The following is a 15,350-nucleotide window of genomic DNA, read 5'->3' as shown; positions in this document are numbered from 1 at the left end:
GATAGTTATAATTCTTATAAAGTTTGTCGAGTGCGTTTAATACTGAATATATTCAGAAAATACATTATGAACTTCGGGTTTTATTCTACAGCTGACTCCATCGACGAAATGATGGTTAAGTATTATGGAAGATGTAAACTTAAACAGTTTATAAATACGAAACCTATTAGATTCGGAATAAAAATGTGGGCTCTATGTATTTCTTCGGGGTATTTCTATAATTGCGACATATATTGCGGAAAAAATTATCATTATCATTAATTAATTAATCATAATTTTTTAACAATGAAAAATCTTCTAATATTTTTTTTTTTATAAATAAAAAGGAGAGAAATTTTCATTATTCAGATCTGTCAAACGAAATTTGTTATAGAAAAATGCATATTTATAATAAACAAAATGGGTATATTTAACATTTGTTAATCATAATTTTTTCTAAATTTTCTAATTTGTAATATTGTTTTATCATAAATCATAAAAGATTACCTTGATATTTCCGATTTGTCAAACAATATTTTTTAAAGAAGAAAAAACAAAAGCATACAGAATATTTGAAACGTGTGAAAATCGAAAAAGACGTTATTTACAAAGAAAAAGTATCTAGACAGTTTGCTCATGTACTAATGTGAAACTTTTACAATACCTGAGTACACAGGCAACGGCCACACCACGATGAAAAAACCAGTTCTCGTCCGATCACTGAAGTTAAGCATCTTTGGGCGCGGTTAGTACTTGGATGGGTGACCGCTTGGGAATACCGCGTGCTGTTGGCTTTTTTTTTAATAAAATAATTATAATAAATAATTTTATTTTCATTTTCTTTGTAACATATATCCAATTTCTATTGGATGAAAACTAAATTTTTATGGTTTTTTTCGAACTCTTAGAAATTTTTAAAAAATAATGTCAGAAAGTACAATATTATTTCTATGATTATTATTTGTGAAAAGGAGGGGAATTATTGCTTTTATAAATAATTAAAGTTTACATATTGGCCCGAGTAAAAATTCAATATCATCTCTGAAGCCTTGCTTTTTATTAAATAATTGAATATACGAGTAACTTTAACGAAATATTTTGACAATAATATAAAATTACGGTGTGAAATTCATATATTTTACTGAAAATATATTTTAATTCTGTCCTAATATGAATAAATGTGAAAGAAACCCAAATAGCCATCAAATCAGATACTTCAACTAAATTTATATGTAAATCGAACTGAAAATACCTACTTGGTTTTAAAATATGCAAATTGTTATTTTTTAGACAGTGTAATTTTTTTTTTTGAATTATGTGAACGATATTAGCGCGTATTTTTAAAAGTTAAACTCGCGAATTAAATAAAACTAATCTAATGGATCAACATAGTAAATTTTCTTCAAAGAAATAAAACTTACATATATTTAACATTTAATTTTCCGTAACTCAAAAATCTTTTTTTTGAGTATGAAATAAAGTAGTTTTAATAAGAAAAACCATAGAATAAAAAAAATTGAAAAACTGAATTTTAAAAGTAGCACTTTCAAAAAAATTACCCACATACAAAATCAAAGATAATTTGCTAATGATCCTAATGTCGACCAATGCTGCTTCAGTGGTGGATCACTTACAAAAATTTTACCAAAAAACATTATATTTCAGATTTACGAGACAGATACGTTTCACGCTTTTTATTAAGTTTTACGGACTGATTTTCAAATCCACTTTACGTTTTATATCCCCTCCCTTTTTGTTTCTACATATACAATATGCCTAAATATCAATCAATCTTATTTTAATATTTTCATGCTTGAATTTTTTTAAGTGACGTAGATTTTATCATGCCTTGTATTAAAACGTTTTCAGAAACTAATAACTGACGGTATTAGTGCTAATTAAAGAGACAAATGTCTAACATAGAATTCACTTCAAATATCTTATGGTAATACACTGAGAAAAATAAACATAACTGGGTACTGTCCTGTCAGGACTTATCCCTGTTCAAACCTTTTTTTTCGTATAAACAGTACTCGTGGAATTTTGGGTTGACGGTAAGCTTCTATGCGCTGCTGACCCTGCAGATTCAGCATCTCATCGGTAACTCTATCGACTTGCATTTTCAAACAAGAAATCTGCTTCTCAGGAGAGGAAACACCATCGTTAGTAGACATGGTAAAATAAAAATAAACTAACACAAACGCGAAGGCTAAGAATTTTGAGTCTTAATGCACCAGAAAGTGGAAAAAAAATTCATGGTATATATTAGAAATAATCCAGATAATTTTTATTTAAATATTATTTTCCGTAAAGGGAAATCGATTTCCAGCCATTTTGTTGGGGTCACCAAATGTGAAAATCTCTTTGAGATAACTGTATTTTTGCTTTTTAAATTGATCCTCCACTGATCAAGAAAAGCAAAAGAAGTCTAGATAAAATCATAACTCGATATTTGTATAAAATTGGATAATTTATTTTTTGTCAAAATATAAGCTACCGGGACACAACAATCTTTTTCAGTGCGACTATCTGCACATGACTAACCTTTTTCCCATTTACCGCCAAGAGGCTGTGGGTTAAAACCCCATACACAATGTATAAATCTAAGCAACAATTAAGGCCAGGTTTCACAATACCACCAAATTATGAACAACTTTCTACGTCAGCTCTAGATTCGGCATTTTCTAAATTTGAAATTGCTAAAAAGGATAACCATAATACTCCTGGAATATTGTACGTTATTGTTTTAAACCACGAAGATATAAATTGTACATTGTTAACGCCAGTTAAAATTTTTTCATTGTTCTTATAAAAACACATAAAGTTTTCGAAAGCGGCGTTAACATACATTAACCCTTTCAGTGTCACTGACGCCTATAGGCGTCATCCAAAAACTGTCCAGGAGTGTCACTGACGCCTTTGACCAAAATCTTTTTTTTTATATTTTAATTCACTTGAAATTGGTTGCTCGGATTTTTTCAGGGTCAATAAGTACTATTTCGGTGTATATTTAAAAAAGTTTTTAATTGACTAAGTAATAAATTTGAAGCCTATTTATTTTATTTCAGAAATTTTAATTTTTTCCTGACACGCGTGGTCAATTTCTTGTATTTTGACCTGACACTTAAGCGGTTAAGCATCATCAGTGATATAAAATTCAATTACAACTTTTAAAAATGCTTTAAAATGTCAAATGATGTATTGTGCAAAACAATTCTCACTTTTGTCAGACAGAATATTTCTGTTGTTTATTTTTTCTATCCAATTATCAAAAATTAAAACAGCTATTGGGAGAAGGCAAAATGAAAGTTAATCAAACAGTTACGACAATTCTTTTCAACGATTCTAATAAGCTAAAAATACAGTGTCTTTATGAACCCGTAAAAGTAATCGATGATTTGATCAACAAATTTGGTAAGCGAAATTTTTTTTGGCAGATGCTCTTGAACATTGGTTGAACTTGTACAATACCACAAAAAATGTTTACATGCATGCAGGAATCGAAACGCATTTAAATGCAATTACTCATGTGATCTCTTCATAAGCAAATTTTTTGCATCCCATTTACCAAGGACGACAACTTAATGCATCACAATTGAGCAGAGTTAATGACTATTTATTAGATTGCTTAAATGAGAAGGCTTAAACCAGCTTGCAAAATACAAAACGAAAAAGGGAGTATTTTCTAAATTATTTCTAAAAAATCTTTAATCGCCTTTTTCATTTTGGATTTTAGTCCAAGAGGAGGCAAATAAGTTATCAAAGCTAGTACAAACAATTCTACAAATTCCTGCTTCCTCTCTAGAAATAAATAGTGACTTTGTCGTCAACTGTCAAAACTTTAAAAAAATTTAAATTCTTCGATTACGTAAATTGATTTGATTTTGATTCGACTTTCATCGCGTGATTCGATCTTGAACCTTTGTGTAGTCTACTTGTTTAAAACTGTGGCGAGAAAAATCACATAATCCTTTATCAACAAACAATGAAATGTTTCTGTGGAAAGCAAACCAAATTCACTTACAAGGAAATCTATTTTATTTATTTATTGGTTTATACACCTGTCTTCAGCCTACATAACTTGGCTATACAAGTGTCTCTTTACAAATTTTCTCTCATATAATATTTTTCTATTTCTATACTTAATACTAAATTTTGCGCCTACAGAGCGACTTGAAAATTAGGAGTACTCGCATTTGCCTGGACCACCCGTCTAATGGGTTTTCTCGCCAGTGGAGAGGGAAACTGTAGAAAACCTCTCCTGAGTACAACCGGTTTTTCGACAGTCGAGTTCTAATGGTGTGTACTGGACAATAATCGATGGTGCACATCATTATACCTTGACGTCAAACCTCCTGCTCAGATTGTCTCACGTGCCGGAAAAATACCAAGCCAAATGGGCGCGAAATAAGGGTACTTACCCTTGGTCCTTAAACGACCGCCAAGCGAGGCATCTATCCGACTGAGCTAATCTGTCTGTTACAAGGAAATCTAAAATACTTACAAACAATGAATCCACCTTTTATTTTCATTCTTCAAAAGGACGCTACAGTCCCATCGCCTTAGCAAAAAAATCCGAACGATCACTCCAGGACCCTTGACTATTTCCGCCAATGGCCAAAACAGTTCTAAAATTGTATGCTCAGTTTATTCTCATGCTAATTTGATTCTCGATTTCTTTAGGGACAAATAACATTGCTTTCCCACCACTATACCTGTTTTATAAAAAAGGATTCATTAGAAACGTCGATTTAGACCTCAGTTTAAAATGTATTTACGATAATATGGATAATCTAACTAAACCTGTCATTTCATCGTTAAAACGTAGAATAAAAGTTGATAAAACATTTTCTGACATTGTAGAATTAACATTCAATACACCTACTATTCCAAGAATAATCAACACATACAGACATCTTTTTACAGTAACTCCTATGATTCCTCCTCCTAGGAGATGTTTTTACTGTCGAAGATACAGACATTCCGCTGATCAATGCCGTTTGGCCCACCCAATATGCGAAATATGCAGCGAACACCATCTCTCGAATCAATGTCCTAATCGTCTTCAGAGACCTAAATGTAACAATTGTGGTCACCAACACTTGGCTTCCTCATTTGAATGCCCAAGATATATTTATGAATTTGAATTAACTAAAACTTGTTATATCCAAAATCTTGGATTTTAAATGACATTGATTTTCTCAACACAAGAGGCATTTTACCTCCATCTCCTTTAAGAAACTCACCACAAAATAAAAGGGACAGCACACCTAAATCTCAAATTACTTTCAATGATCAAAACAAAGAAAAACATAAAAATCTAACACAAAATCGAGTTCTTAACACAAATATCATAGATAATGTCGCTCAAAAACTCCTATCTATGGAGCAAGCTTTACAAGAAACACAAAATGCAAATGATTCACTTGACTCTTCAATGAATCAAGTGTAATATATCTTTTTTATCCCACATGCACAAAAACGGCGCTTTCTGATAGCAGCCGACAGGGAGGAAAGTCATTCATTTCTTCGACCGTATGAAAATGGCGGCCGTGTTCTCCCAAGGGCAAGAAAATTAGCTGTTCACATGCATTTTTCTTGCCCAAGGGAGAAATCGGCCGCCATTTTCATACAAATCGAACAAGTGAATGACTTTTACTCCCTGTCGTCTGCTATCTGAAATCGCCGCTTTTGTGCATTAGGAATAAAAAATATCGTAAGTAACACGAGAATAAAGGCAGACAATTTCTTTACAATGATTTTTGTGACACTCGTTCCGGTCTCGGGGCGCCTACGGCGCCCTCGACCTCCACTCGTGTCACAAAAATCACCGTAAAGAAATGGCTGCCTTTCTCCTCTTGTTGCTTAATATACTATTTATGTATATATAAAATATAAATCCCTCACAATAAATTCATTACTTTATCAATTTATTTACAACTAAAATTTTACTCTATTTTACCCTTTATCAAAATAAATTTTAGTACGTTACAACGCAATTAAGTAAATTTAATTCAAATAATATGATTAATTAATTTTAAGATTTGGATCTCTCATAATGCATATCAAGCACTAATATAGAGGTGTGGGCATGTGACTCATTTGCATCTCATCTCTGAAATTTTCAGGAGAGGCAAGTTGATGTGGCATGCTGTCGACCCCACAGTTCTCTTGTGATGGTCTCTGCTTCATTGGTCGGCTCTACGAAAACTGTGGTTCTTGATGATCGTTACTCTTCTGACCACATTTCATAAATTACAAATTTCGATAATAGACCTTCCTTTTATATATCAAATAGCACTCGATTTAATACATCAAAAATGAATTGGGAATAATTCCATGAAAAAATGAACAACATATGTATCAACCAATTTACTTAATGAAATTGACGCAGGATCTAATCATCCTGATACTCCTACTTACCATAGATTTATAGAGAGCATCGAAAAATGCATTGTCGATTCGGGTGGTTTCAAACCAACAAATAAGCGTCGTAAAAAAGGGAAAACAATACCTATTTGGTGGAACGATGAATGTACCATGGCGATTGAAAAAAGATCCAATGCCAGAAAACTTTATTTCCAGAACCAAACTCCTGAAGCCTTCATTCAGTATTCCCGTATAGATAACGAAATTAAAGTTTTCCTACGAAAACAAAAACAAGAATCATATAAAAAAATTTGCAATACACTAACATACTCCCTATAAACATTCCTTATGATACCACTCTTGATGAAAACAACCCTTTGAACAATCCTTTTACACCTGACGAATTTCATCTTGCCCTTGCCTTTTGTAAAAGAGATACTGCTCCGGGGAGAGATTCTATTACCTATCCAATCTTTAAAATATTACCAATCTCTGGTCGAAAGCTCTTACTAGAAATTTTCAATAATTTTTTTGAAAACAGTTTTTTCCCTGAATCATGGCAGGATAATCTTCTATTATTTATACCAAAACTTGAAGGTGAGGGCTCTCGTCCTATTTCGCTATCATCCAATATTTCTAAATTATTTGAAAGATTAGTTCACCGCAGGTTAGAGTTTTTTAGCTAATAATTCTGGTTGGTTCCCCCCCTTTCAATTTGGATTCAGAATGGCAAGATCATCTACTGATAGCACAGCCGTTGCCTATTCTGATATCTTTTTGAGTTTTGAGAGGGGCGAGAATCTGTTAGCCGTGTCAATTGACATAAAGGGTGCGTATAACTGCGTCAGACATTATCAATTGATGCGGCAGATAAGTAATCTGGGAACTCCTGCTAGCATATTGAACTTTGTCAATTTTATGACCTTCTCACGTAATCTCTATTTTACTAAAGATAATTCCAACCCAAGAACAACTTATGTCGGTGTTCGACAAAAAGGAGTCTTATCACTATTTCTCTATAACGTATACACAAGTCAAATGATGAACTACATAAATCTCAATACAAAAGCAACAATTTATGTTAATGATATTTTTTTATACACTTCACATAAGAACATCGACAATGTCATTCAGGAACTGAACAGCTTTATCAATAAAATTTCAACGTGGTTAAAGGATCTGGGATTTAACATTTTTGTACCTAAATGTGGTTTTTGCCTTATTTCCAGAAACAAAATCTATTTTAATGCATATTCAGTTCAAATTAATAATTAGATTGTACCATGTACGAAAGAATTAAAGTATCTCAGGATAATTTTGGATTTTCAACTTTCTTGGAAATCACACATTCAACATAATTGGAATGTTAAAAGGGACCTTAGGTCAAAAAAATCTATTTTTAGTTTTTTAGTGATTCTTATAGAAAACCATCTGCTCTTTTCAACGCAATAAAGCCCACACCTCTAGCTTTATTAGTTTTTTTTACAATTGCGCTTCAAAGATCGACGCAATTGGCTAAAAAAACGTAGAAAAACATCAGCACAAAAGAAATGTATGAAAAGTGATCAGATTTGCTTGAAACTTGTTACTCGGGGGTTTTTGGAGTCGCTGATTACGAATCTGACATCAGATTTTCAAAACTCAAAATGGCCGATCCAATATGGCGGATAAAAATTTTAAAATTATTTAAATTTGCCTGAAATTCATTTCTTAGGGGTTTTTGGGGTCGCTGATTCAAAATGGTTTTATAAAGAAGCGAACAGTAGAAAAACTAACCTTATTATATCATAATAGAAAAAAGAATAACGACAGTGATCGCCAATTTTTCGTCAAATTGATTGCAGGAATTAACAAAAGAATAACGATAGTGATAGTCAATTTGTCGTCAAATTGACGATCACTGGAATTAATTTTAACAAATTTTTTATTTTTAAATTTTTATTTGAAGGGGTTTTGTTAATTCTTTTGACAATTTAATATTGATAAAAATTGAATATTATTTAAAATTTTAGTAAAAAGTTACAAATAAATCCGATCAATTTTTAAATTTTGTCCTACCTATTATATCCGCCATTTTGAATTTTGAAAATCTGATGTCAAATTCGTAATCAGCAACCCCAAAAACCCCCACGTAATGAATTTCAGGCAAATTTAGATAATTTTTAAATTTTTGTTGGCCATATTGGATCCGCCATTTTGAATTTTGAAAATCTGATGCTAGATTCGTAATCAGCGACCCCAAAAACCCCCGAGTAACGAATTTCAAGCCATTTTAATATGCAGAAGTATGAATATCGGTTTGTTAACTTTAAGAACGTTTTTCTTGAAAACTTGATTTTGGACGTAAGGTCCCTTTTAACATTCCAGGTCACATATAACAAAACAATCTTTAAAAGCCATTACACCCTCAAAGCTCTTGCTAGTGTTTCTTGGGGTGCATCCTCAGAGTCACTACATATGATATTCTAGGGTCTCGTTAGATCCTATCTGGAATGGGGGGGCAATTTTTTTCATAGGTGCTGCCAAATATCTCCTAGATAAACTTGATAAGATTCAATATATTGCTTTGCGAACTATCACCGGTTGCATGTTATCCACTCCAATTTACTTCCTTCTGATCGAGATTTGCGAAATACCACTTAAAATTAGACGTATTTACCTTGCAACACGTTTTATAATTAGGAACTCTTCTTGGTCATAAAATTCCTTGAATACAAACCTTAAAGTGCTCAGAACTCGTGTGTTAAACTCTAAAAAATCTCCAAAATATGTCACAGAAACAGGAATCTTCCGTACATTTTCTGCATTGCAAGACAAAATTGATACATGCTTAATTACCAAAAATCCTTTGTTCTTTGACATTCCATGGGAAGTAACTAAACTTATATTCCCTACGAATGATCAATTTGGACATGATATAAAGAAATCTATCAACCCTAAAGAAAAACTTTTCCAATTTTTAAATGCAAAGTTTCAGAATTTTATATACACGAGAACGATCGCGCGCTGCCGCGCGCGCGTTTTTTCTCTTCCGCAATCCTTTTTTTAATTTTTAAATTTTTTTTAACAAAAGTACTTATAAAAGTTATAGAAAACCTTTTTATAATCAAAGTAATCTATTTGTTAATTAAATTTTGTAACATTTAAAATCTTCCATAGTAAATTTATATTTTAAAAAATAGTGATGAAAGAAAAACGTTACTAAATAAACAATTTTTAACTATTTTTCACTTAGCTATCAAAAAAACATCTCTACTGTCAAAGAAAGCCATAAACAGAGGATATTAAATTAAAAATTTACTTTTGTTTCTTAAAATCGTTCCTACTTTTGCTATAAATTTTTGTCCGAGACTGTTACTCAAGAGATATATCTTTATTTTTTTAAAGTCATTTTTTTTCTCAGTTCTTTACTTATTTCTGCTTCCTCTTAAAGGAAGCCTTATAGAGATGTCGATTTCCGAATTTTTTAGAATCAATTATTTTTACAAATTTTCAAGTGTAGTATATATAATTCGTCGAGAGGAACAAATGTCCGGATGTATGTGTGTATATGTCACCGATTCTTGTGGACAAATTTTCTCTTACACGTCTTGACGAATTTTGATAAAATTTGGTAGGTGTATTACGGTTACGAATGCCAAAAATCAGACAGAAGGATTTTCAAAAATATCAAAAAAAAATTTTTTTCAACAATTTTTTAATTTTTGAAAAAATTAATTTTTGGATTTTTTGAAATAACTTTTTTCTATATTAAAATTTTAATTAATTCTTGTCAAAATTGCATTTCTGACATAAAAACGAATCGATTCATGTATATAAAGTATATATTTTATCAATATTTATAGAGTTAATAAATATTTTAATTTTTCTAAAAAATTGAAATTTTGTATTTTTTGAAATTTTATTTTAATACTTTAAAATAACACAGGACCACAAAATTTTCTTCGGGTAAATATACATAGACGGGACCATGTGTTCTATACGTATTTTGACGCCCTGAATTTAATTCTGGGTCTACTTTTGTCCCAACACGTCACAGTTTCGAGATAAATTAAAATTTCTCCAAAAAATAGATATTTTTACCATTATTTTCGAACGTTTATAAAGAGACAAATTTTTCTGGTAATTTTCTTTATATCTGTTGAAAATTTCATGTTTGTTTGTAAGAATTGACACCTGTAAATGTGTATAAAATCTAGAAATTACTAAATAAATTAATGGAAAAAATCGTTAAGTAGATGGTTACTTCGATTTATATAAAGTTACTATGTAATTAAATATACTTGAGATTTTTGTATCTATGAACAAAATGTTTAACTTTAATTAGAACTGATAGTAATATCAGATCTCGTAGTATTCAAAACCTGTGAAGTAAGTCATTAATATATTGAATATATTTTACTTATTTACTTGCACTATTTGTAACATTAAATACATATTCAGAGAACAATTAAGGGTTAATTCTTACAAATAAACATAAAATTTTTTACAAATATGAAGAAAATTATGAGAAAAACTTGTATCCCTATAAAAATTTGAAAATATATTTTTTTATTTTTGATCTATTTTTTGGAGAAATTTTAATTTATCTCGAAACTGTGACGTGTTGGGGCAAAAGTAGACCCAGATTTGGATTCAGCACGTCAAAATACGTATAGAACACATGGTGCCATCAATGTATATTTTCCCGAAAAAAATTTTGTGGTCCTGTGTAATTATTATAAAATAAAAAATTAAACAATTGGTATATATTATATTGAGGAAGCTTTTTTATCTTCTTTCAATTATTGATAGTTAAAAGTGCCAATAAATTTTTTGGTATTTCTTTTAACTTTACCTTCTGTAGGCCTCTGAAAATAATTTACTAAATCATACTTCTATCTTAGAAAAAAAACAAAAGAAATATTCATAAGAAATTGCAGGTGAAAATAAATGGATTTATACAATATAGAATAAAGTAAAGATAATTTTAGAAATGTAAAAAGATTTATAAAAGTCAAATTTACTATTTATTCAGTATGATTAATAAATATTAATAAAAAAGAAATATAAGTGTGGTTTCTGTAAATATTATACAAAAAATGTAAGTACTCCGTCGTTTCAATAATTCAGTGTAAACATAATTCTTGATTAGTAAATTAGGTCTTTGATTTCTTAAATATATAATTAATGATTCCCAATATTTAACTCGTGAAAATGCAACATATACTTGCCCATGATTAAATAAATTTTTACAAAGGTCTACACCAATCTTGTCAAAAGTTTGTCCTTGGCTTTTATTTATTGTCATTGCGAATGCTAATTTTATAGAAAATTACCGTTGTTTGAAAGTAAAAGGATAAATATCCTGACAATACAGCGTAATACGATTTATAAATACAATATCTCCAACCTTATCACATGTTAAAATACGACAACGTAGCAGATTGTTTGATAGTTCTAATACCTGCATTCGCGTTCCATTACATAAACCTTCATTAATACTAAGATTTCGAAGTAGCATGACAATACAATTGGCTCTTAATCGTAATTAATAAGGCGGAAAATTTGATGGATTTAAAGTATTCAAATACTCTGTTAAAATAGCATCATTTATACTTCCATTATCACAATTTTCGGTACTATCAACACTTGTATAAATTCGCTCACTTTTATTATCAAACAGTTCGAGTACCTTGTTGTTAATTTCATCAACATCAACATTTCGAGCAGACAATATTGCTACTTTTGCTAAATCATCGTATTTTTTATTGATAATTATTTCTCCAAATATTTTATAAATGATATCATCATTCTCTACACATTGCTCTGGTGCTAGTATATTATTATCATTATCATTTAAAGTACCATTTCCAACTGATAATAAATATTCTGAAAATTCTATTTCACCAGGTAAAGTTCTCATATTTTCTGTTAATGATATTACCTTAAAATGACTCCATAATGTGCTAGATTTAATAGATAAATTAACTAATTCGCTTCTAGTAGCATTAACTTTAACAGGCAATAATTGTCTAAAATCACCACCCAAAAGCATAGTTTTTCCACCAAATGGCATATCAACATTCATAAAATCGCGTATTGTTCTATCAATTAATTCCATAGCATATCTTGGCGCCATTGGAGCTTCATCCCAAATAAAGACATCAACCTCTTTCAAAAATGTAGCTTCCTTAGATTGACTTTTAATATTTGATGTAGAATCATAGAACAATGGAACAGGCATCCCAAACGTTTTATGTACAGTTTTACCACAGGGAAGTAATATTGCGGCAATGCCTGTAAATGCCATAGTACAAACACATTTTCCTTTACTTCTTAACAAATGGTTTAAAGTTGTATAAACAAAAGTTTTTCCGGATCCACCTGGTCCATCAATGTAATAACATGAAGAAGATGGTATTCTTTTATCTTAGATAACTACATTTAATACTTCATCAACAATATCCTTCTGTTTGGAATTCAGTTTCACATTTTGCATTTCACCAATCTCTTTATGTTGTTGTAATGACATTTCGTTGTTCGCTTGATTTTCTTTTTCAATACTTATTTCATTTAACTGTATCATTTCAGGAAAATTGCGAATATTTGATCCTTCATGCAACAGAAAGTTAATTATATCATTATATGCTCTTTTATGAGCTTCATTAGATGGATAATTTTTCTGATAATCTTCAGACATAGCCTCTTTAAACTTTTCCCAAAGTTCGTTTGGATGAAATGGATGGCAATAAATTAAAATACGCACAAATAAACGTCTTAATTGTTGTAGCATCATCCATACTTCTCCTTCTGTCAAAGCACTTTCCCATTCTTCATCATCTTCAATAAGGCCTAATGCTAAACATGCACTACGAAAAGTGTCATGTACAATATTGTTGACAGTTCGCAGATGATCATAACTTGTAGCGCCTTTAACTACTATTAAAAGTAATCTAAGATGAAACAGTTTTGATTGACTGGGCGAAATTGAATACATCCGTCCAATGACATTAAATGACCCTTTACGCTTCACCCATTTTAATGTATTTTCACCACGTTCTTTCTTAAAAACATAATAACATGGAATTTCTGCATATGTATATTGTCTAGCTTGTGGATCACGCCTATTTAAATCGAAGTATTCTAATAACATAGTACGTTTCTGTAAAGCTTCATTTATAGCATCATCATTTGCTTCTTCACTAATGGTTACAGTATGCCGATTAATTAAATGAACAGGTAATCGGAGAATAGAATGACTTTTACTCTGTAATGGTCTACCAAATATTCTATCACATGCTTCAACAGGACTAACGTATCGAGTTTCAATAAAGTTTTTTATTTCATCATATTTTAAAGAACTTGTATTATTACTACTATCGGTAATTACTACTGCAGCAGCATCATGTCCCTTAAAGATATATTTATACAAATATTTTACGGATTTAATACTTGAAACTACTTCTACATTAATATTACAATTAAATAACTGAAGTAATGTAGGATTGGATGGAACAACGTATTGATTATCTGTAGTTCCTCCATTTAGGCGATCGTATTGTCCTGTATTAAGGCGGCGATACGTTGGGTATCCGTTTTCATCAATTATTGTCTCAGAACAGAATTGCTTTGGGAAACCTTTCAAACATTTACTATTATTATCTTCACACCAATTTCCACATGGGCCATGAATCATATTTTTCTTAACGATGTCACGAAGTATAACATTTTCTGATTGACTTGAAATTTCTGCCGAAATATATTTGTCTACAATCTCAGGTGTTTTTATTTTATAATTTTGTTTCAAAGTCACTAATAAATGCATATGCGGCAATCCACGTTTTTGATATTCAATGACATACACATAAGCAATCACTTCGCCAAATAATTGTTCCTTTACAATAGTATTAATAAGTTTATCTTTTTTATGGTAAAAACACGCGATACAATATCTGGTCTGTCAGAGGCAGTTTGGTTAGGTAATAAATTTTCCTTTATTTCACGCCAGTTTGGATTACACGTCATCGTAATAAAAAGATCAGGTTTACCAAATTTTCTCACAATAGCCATTGCATCTTGGTAATGCTGTAACATATTTCTCGGAGAACCTGTGAAAGATGATAGAAGTATTACAATTTTCCCAACTTCATTGTTCGAATCATTAGCTCTTCTTTGTAAATGATCAATTAGACCTTCGTAAGTATCTGCACGAAGTTTCTTTTGATTATTTCAACAGAAATTTGTTCTATCTTTTTCAATTTTCACGTAACTGTCGACAATCCATTGCTGAAATAATCTACCACCCTTTAAAAATACATTGTTGTCCCTAGAAGCCATTCTATGCCTGATGTATGCAGCTCTTGATACACGTTTATTTGTATTAGCGCAGGTCAGATTTTTGTTCCAACCTCTTGTTCCATGTGGATAAAATAAAGAATATATCCATGGCTCAACATTGGGATTCATAGAACTTATATATTGTAAACTTTTTGTATTCTTATTATGTACGGTAACATATGATTCTGGAATATCACCATCAGCAGTTGTAGTAAAAATTGCTGCAACTTCATTGACACTTTGTAAATTATAACGTCTACTATCCATCCCAGGCTTTAATGAAAATAATAATTGCATCTCAGGCTCAATTTCTGCATTATTTTCAGTCATTGTTTTTTTAATTTCTTCTTGCATCATACGGTAGGACTGTGCAAATAGGTTACAATCCCGAAGGGCTGTATCAATTCCATCAACAATATCTCGGTTTAAGTGAACATTATTCTTACAACGAATTTCGGAAGCTTCGTTTTGATCAACAATAAATAACTGTCCAAATGAAGGAGTATCGTTTCTTTCTGCATACAAAGATGTATTCATTTGATAATAAACCTGACCATGTATTTTGAAACAATATGGTCCTGGTCGTCTATTGTTAAAATTAACTAAGTTAGCGTTGAAAGAAGCAAAACCAAATGAATTATTGTAAGGTCGTATATTATGAAGAAAATGCCCAGATAATTCGT

The 15,350-nt window shown here is 30.8% G+C and overlaps 1 non-coding gene across 1 annotated transcript; it reads left to right on the top strand.

The window, feature by feature from the left end:
• The first annotated feature begins 654 nt into the window (after positions 1–654).
• Positions 655–773, top strand: LOC122499704. The gene has a single exon (XR_006301365.1). It is a non-coding gene; the product is annotated as a 5S ribosomal RNA (ribosomal RNA).
• Positions 774–15,350: the final 14,577 nt, after the last annotated feature.

The sequence above is a fragment of the Leptopilina heterotoma genome, unplaced genomic scaffold (assembly GCF_015476425.1).
Source record: "Leptopilina heterotoma isolate Lh14 unplaced genomic scaffold, ASM1547642v1 Lhet_172, whole genome shotgun sequence".
NCBI lineage: Eukaryota > Metazoa > Arthropoda > Insecta > Hymenoptera > Figitidae > Leptopilina > Leptopilina heterotoma.
The sequence above is the reverse complement of the archived record's forward strand: the minus strand, read 5'-3'. Positions and strand labels throughout refer to the sequence as shown.